The sequence below is a fragment of the Toxorhynchites rutilus genome, chromosome 3 (assembly GCF_029784135.1).
Source record: "Toxorhynchites rutilus septentrionalis strain SRP chromosome 3, ASM2978413v1, whole genome shotgun sequence".
In the NCBI taxonomy this organism is placed as follows: domain Eukaryota; kingdom Metazoa; phylum Arthropoda; class Insecta; order Diptera; family Culicidae; genus Toxorhynchites; species Toxorhynchites rutilus.
In genome coordinates this window covers 203,622,187-203,628,433 of record NC_073746.1, presented here as the reverse complement: position 1 = coordinate 203,628,433, position 6,247 = coordinate 203,622,187, and the positions used below count along the sequence as shown (strand labels likewise).

The 6,247-nt window shown below is 40.0% G+C and overlaps 2 long non-coding RNA genes across 3 annotated transcripts; both read left to right on the top strand.

The window, feature by feature from the left end:
- The first annotated feature begins 4,552 nt into the window (after positions 1-4,552).
- Positions 4,553-5,333, top strand: LOC129773741 (uncharacterized). 2 transcript variants are annotated; one of them, XR_008742700.1, is made up of 3 exons: positions 4,553-4,696; positions 4,816-5,154; positions 5,243-5,333. It is a non-coding gene; the product is annotated as an uncharacterized LOC129773741 (long non-coding RNA). The 2 variants fall into 2 exon arrangements; XR_008742699.1 differs by having other exon boundaries at positions 4,770-5,154.
- A 194-nt stretch (positions 5,334-5,527) lies between these two features.
- On the top strand, positions 5,528-6,223 carry LOC129775242 (uncharacterized). Its single transcript, XR_008742898.1, has 3 exons — positions 5,528-5,888; positions 5,947-6,032; positions 6,099-6,223. It is a non-coding gene; the product is annotated as an uncharacterized LOC129775242 (long non-coding RNA).
- The last annotated feature ends 24 nt before the right edge of the window (positions 6,224-6,247 follow it).

Sequence of the window (6,247 nt, the reverse complement as noted above, 5' to 3'; positions counted from 1 at the left end):
ATCTTAATGTATTCTTGTTAGGTCTTCTACAATATTGATTATATCACCTTCGGCCACTTCCTTCTTAGTTTCATCCACGTCGATCTGCAATACAAATGCATCGTACATTTTTTCCCGACTAAAATCTAAAAGCAAGGTCTCCATCAATAAATCCCCCGCAACGTTCCGTTTTCATTTTGGTATGATAACTATGCCAATACGAATAATCAATCTTACCAACAGATTTGATTGTGTCAGTCAAACTTTCTTGTATCTTTCGAAGAAATTCATAATTCATAATCAGGTGGTATTCGTGTGACCAGACCGATAACTGACCAAAATAACAAACAGCCCGTTGTCGGCGTCGTACGCTCACCAATGTTTTGCATCACGAGCGAACCGTGGCGGAATATATTCATCATATTACCGAGATGGAATTGAGCATTTGCTGTCGTACGTCGTCCGTTGTTGTGGCCCTTCAAATTAATACAAAAATTGTTCGTATGATAAACAGAGCTACGGAAACCCTATTTACTACTAGCAAACAAATAGATTGTTCTGATATCCTCCCGAGGAAGGCATTGTCATCTAATATTTCTACTGCTGGAATCCAATTTGGTTGATAGTCGTGAGCGATCTCCTCAAAATTATCTAGCGTGACAGATCGAATCAAATCACCCACCAAAATGAAATCGCCTGTTAAAAAAAACTGTTACTCTGAGGAATCCAAGTGATTGCATTAATCTAGTTTATCCTTGGTTTTACAATATAATCCATCACGTTATTGAAATGGTTACATTCAAGTCGCAAATCCTTATCATCAGTCCACTCATACAATCGTTCGGTTGAATTGATGCTAGCCAATACACGGCCATTGAACTTAATGAAAGAATAGCACGCGCTCTTGAATTCCCTTCTCGCTAACTTGAGTGAGGGCTCCATCCGCGTAGTGATAGATGATAATCCTTCCTACTTTGTGTTCCGGTTCCGCTTGATACACCAGTGCTGTGACGACGATGCATTCGAGTCGTTACCCAACTTCTCCGAAATCAATGACATAGTATACTCCGTTTGCATGAATTGATGTGCAATTTCAACTTCTTGACCAAACTCGGCACTGCGATCCGAACAGGTAAATACCGATACGTTTTCAGAATTGTCGGCTGGCTTCCAATTGTTACTTTTTTTGTGTGTTGGTCTGTATTTTTCTTCATGACGAAGTAAAACATATAACCGTCTCCGAGGACACACAATTCCGAACGGCTGGAGCTTTCGTCCAAGGGAGAGATGTTCAGACATGTTACATCATAATCTAGTGTGGCAATGTTAAGGGAAAATAATGTTATTATTGTGAACATGGGCAATTGGTCGTTCCATACCTTTTGTGCACCAACTTGCCTGCTTCAATCGTCATCGTGGTATACTACCGATTCTTATCCAATAACAATTAGTCCCCCAAGTGGAGTTGGCATCGGGATCAACATCGTTGCTTCTATCTCAACGTTATACTGTTTCCAGGCGATTTTAAGAAAGTTTTATCCTTCAAATTTATTTCGTGAGTTTTGATGTGTCGTCCCTTCAGATCTTGGTGAATAGCACAATAAGTCGCGACACGCGAGTGCATTTGCGTTAATTTAAAAAACACCTTATGATTCACTTGAAAACTTGATAACTGCGAATCTCAAATCAAAACAGAACAGAAGTGTAAACAAGAAAAATATCTGCCGTCGATAAAACAGTTTACCAAAATAAAATCTAGTACACAGAAATACGGCCGTAAATGAGGATAGCTTTTTCTTTGACGACGTATCGTATCCGACGAATCAATATACGGATACGACCGTAAATGAGAATAAGGGTGATAGCCTCACGAATCGCCATTTTTATATATGAGTATTTATGTTTGTAGAAATAATAATTGTTTGATTGACTTTTGCCATACTCATATACGATTTATTACAGACATAGAAAAAAAAACAAATGACGCAAAATATTTTCGTGAAATGTTTATTATCACCCTTATTCTCATTTACGGCCGTATCCGTATATTCATTCGTCGGATGCGATACGTCGTCATAGAAAAAGCTATCCTCATTTACGGCCGTATTTCTGTGTACTAGATTTACTTGAGTAAACTGCTTTATCGACATCGATGACAGATGTTTTTTTTATTTTTACACTTGTTTTCGATTAGGAGCATTGTGTACAGTCTTTATCGGAGGAAGAAACAGAAAAAACCGAAGTTCCCGATTTCCAACAGACATTTTGTTGTGCGAATGTCGATTATAGGCAAATTTATCGTGTTACTCCAATGACAGCACGATTGATCTAATGTGATAACAAATCGATAGTATGTGAATGGAATCCGCCGGATGATAAGCGCACCTGATTATGAACTATGAATTTCTTCGAAAGTTACAAGAAAGTTTGACTGACATAAACAAATCTGTTGGCAGAATTGATTATTCGTATTAGCTTAGTTTACACATCGAAATGAGAACGGAACGTTGCGAGGGATTTATTGATGGAGACCTTGTAGAAAGTTTTCTGGATTTAATTCGGGAATAAATGTACGATGCATTAGGGTTGTGGATCGACGTGGATGGAGCTAAGGAGGAAGCGGTCGTAGAAACGAGAAATTCAACACTTTTCTAAAAAAGTTTATTAATGAATCAACTCATTAATCATGTTGTATATTTCCTAGCGTTCGCATCTTTTTATCGGACTTGCCATTATCGACCCTGCGAATGAATGAATAGGTTAGTTGACTCTTCCGAATGCGATCATATTACTCATTCTTATTCGACAGTTTCTTTCGCTCGAGCTGATCCTGCAGTGTGATGCCTTTCTTGAGCTCCGCCTCAAGAGAATCTATTATGACACCACCACCGTGGCTTTCATCACTGAGCAGACCTGAAAGACCATTTCCATCTGCAGATGACAACAGAGGAACCACATTAGAATGACCAGTTGTACCTGTTGCTGCTGTTGGTGCAACTGAAGCTGGTGGTGGTTTCCCACTGAAGCCTGTGTGCATTGGAGTGGGCGACCATTTGGGCGAATAGGTGCCGCCACTATCGTTCGGATTTTCCTAGGATCAAGCATACCATCGAAAAATCGACGTGAGCAAATCTGTTCCGGGTACCGTCCAGCTCCTGGAGGAATTTTCCGACGAGAATGCCGACCTCCGTAGGGTAGCGTGCCCATCGAGACCACTTTTCAATTTCTCCTCGAGGCCTCGAACGCGAAGCTAGGGGTAGAAGTTTCATATGAGAATAGTTGAGCCAGTTTTTAGGCAATATACGAGATGCTAATGCTTGCTGGTGGTGAGGGTAAACAACGGCTTTTCCAAAAAATATTTACCAATTGCAGTCTCAAAAAATAACAAAGCAAAAAGAATGAACATTCGTTCCTATAATTTATAAACAATCGTCTCATACTAATATACTTGATGGGAAAACCTATCGACGAATCAATCGATGCAATTTTGCAAAATATAAATCTGACAGTGAGAATTTGTATCTAAAATTCCGCTTGCATAAAAAATATGACAATGATGAAACGAAGCACGTTATTATAAAAGGTAATAAAATAAAAAGAACATCCACAAACATATAAAAATGTGATCATATAAAAAACGGTAATATATAGTACAAAACAACATTAAATTTTAATGTTGCAAGAGATAACCATTTCTGCACTGATAAATGCATTGTAAGAATCCGGTTCTCTCGTAACATGTAATAATTGATCTGTGAAATTCGATGCTTCCTAAGATGTTCTAGCGCTCATGGGACCACCACATTTCTGTTGACAAAATATGTGCGTGGCGGAAGGTAGTTGCTCTTGCAGTCGGCTTTGCCGAGAAATGTGTAGAAATATATCACCGGCCGGTTAGCAGTTTGACTAAGAACCAAAAGACTTCGCTGCATGTTTGTATGAATTGCTGCACAGCTGCATTTGGTTCACCGTTGTTAATCACAGCGGCAGCAATTCGACTGTTCTGATCACAAAGCGTCTTGCGTTGATCCTGCAGTTTTTTAAGGAGTAAAGCGTTCTGCATTATGAATTGGGTATGGAACTGAAGCTTACGTTGGGATGGATAGCGCGGCTGTTGGGTTGATCGTTGCTGTTGTTGCATTTGTGGTGGATCAGTTGCATTCTCAACGTTGATTTTCATCAGCATTCGGCGCAAAATACCGGTCTGTTGGTTTTGCCTAAGAATTTGCATTTAACATTGTAAACGTAAACACCTCCTGACTGTCAACGATGTCGATAATGTAGTACACCAATAACTTGATCTAGTACGACTGTAAATTGAAAATACGACGAATGACTCGTACGAAAACAAGGATGGGATTTGCGTACGTATCCTATTCGTTCGAAAACTATGATAAGGATGTATAGCCTCACGAATCGCCATTTTTATATATGAGTATTTATGTTTGTAGAAATAATCACCCTTATCATAGTTTTCGAACGAATAGGATACGTACGCAAATCTCATCCTTGTTTTCGTACGAGCCATTCGTCGTATTTTCAATTTACAGTCATACTAGATCAAGTTATTGGTGTACTACATTATCGACATCGTTGACAGTCAGGAAGTGTTTACGTATCGAACGTGTTTAATTTATGATACAGAGTTATCTGAACGTTCGAGTTCGAGTTTGTAGTTTTGATTTGTGCGGCTTAATAAAAACGAAGTATAAAGCAGGTAAGATTTCTTAAAACATGTCCGGAAGATTTGTACTCTCAATAATACAATTGTTATAAATGGTTGAACGCAGATAATCTTCCGCTAGAGGAATAAGATCCGGCTGTTCTAAATTACAGATTGCCGGCTATCATACTATCGGACATGCAACCAGTGTGTCCGCTCTATTCGCTATGGACCAGTCATTGTTGGCATTGAGAAAATCCCTGCTCTGCAACCGCCGTCCTGTAGCAGCAGATGACCCTATTGTGTCAAATTTTGCAGCAAGGTTCTGTCGCAATTACGAGTTCAGCAACCGGAACCAACATGTTACCGTAAAAATCTACATAAGTGCAGATGAACAATGACAACAAGATACAGCAAACGAGGAAGAGCCAGAATGAGTTTCGGCAGGACCTACCTCTCGCCTGGACACAATCAAACTTTGTGGATTCGATGAAGATACGGCGTTGATTGAGGTATCTTTCGATTAGTCGACATGCTAGCACAAAATCAAGTCAACAGTAATATGATTGCTCAGCAACAATTTTTAATGCAAATTTTCAGCACAAAAACTAACAGACCGGTATTTTGCGCCGATTGCTCATGAAAAACAACGCTTTGCTCCGTAGAAAAACTGCAGGAGCAACGCAAGGTGCTTTGTGATCAGAACAGTCGAATTGCTGCCGCTGTGATTAACAACGGTGAACCAAATGCAGCCGTGCAGCAATTCGTACAATCGATTTGTCTAAACATTCAGCGAAGTCTTTTGGATCTTAGTCAAACTGCTAACCGGCCGGTGACAAATATCCTAATGGTACATATTTCTCTGCAAAGCCGTCTGCAGGAGCAACTACCCTCCGTCACGCAAAAATTGTATCAAGAGAAACGTGGTGGTCCCATGAGCGCTAGAAGATCTTAGAAAGCATCGAATTCTACGAATCAATTCCTACATGTTACGAGAGAACGCCCATTCCAATGCACACAGGCTTCAATAGGAAACCACCGCCAGCTTCAGTTGCACCAACAGCAGGAACAGGTACAGCTAGTCATTCTAATGTGGTTCCTCTGTTGTCATCTGCAGGCGCAAAAGGTTTTTCAGGTCTGCTCAGTGGTGGAAGCCACGATGGTGATGACATAATAGGTTCGCTTGAGGAGGAGACATCGCACTGTAGGATCAGCTCGAGCGGAAGAAGCTGTCTAATAAGAATAAGTAATATGATCGCATTCGGAGAAGTACAAAGTCAATTAACCTATTTATTCATTCGCAGTGTCGACATCCAGAAGGTGATTTGACACTTGATAGTGCCAGGTCCGATGCAAATATGCGAACGCTAGGAAATATCCAAATTTACAGGTATATCTGATCACTATATTTCACTCAATTTGTATCTCATATCATCTTTCAATACTCCTCTTACAGAGAATACAAGGAATCACTGCGTCAGCGCAATCAGGTCCATATCTACCGACCCAAAGAGCAGCAAACCTATACACGTAGCCCTATTCCAAAAGTAATAAAGTTTCGATAAAACTCTTAAATAGTTTTTAGAGACCGACCGTACATGACTA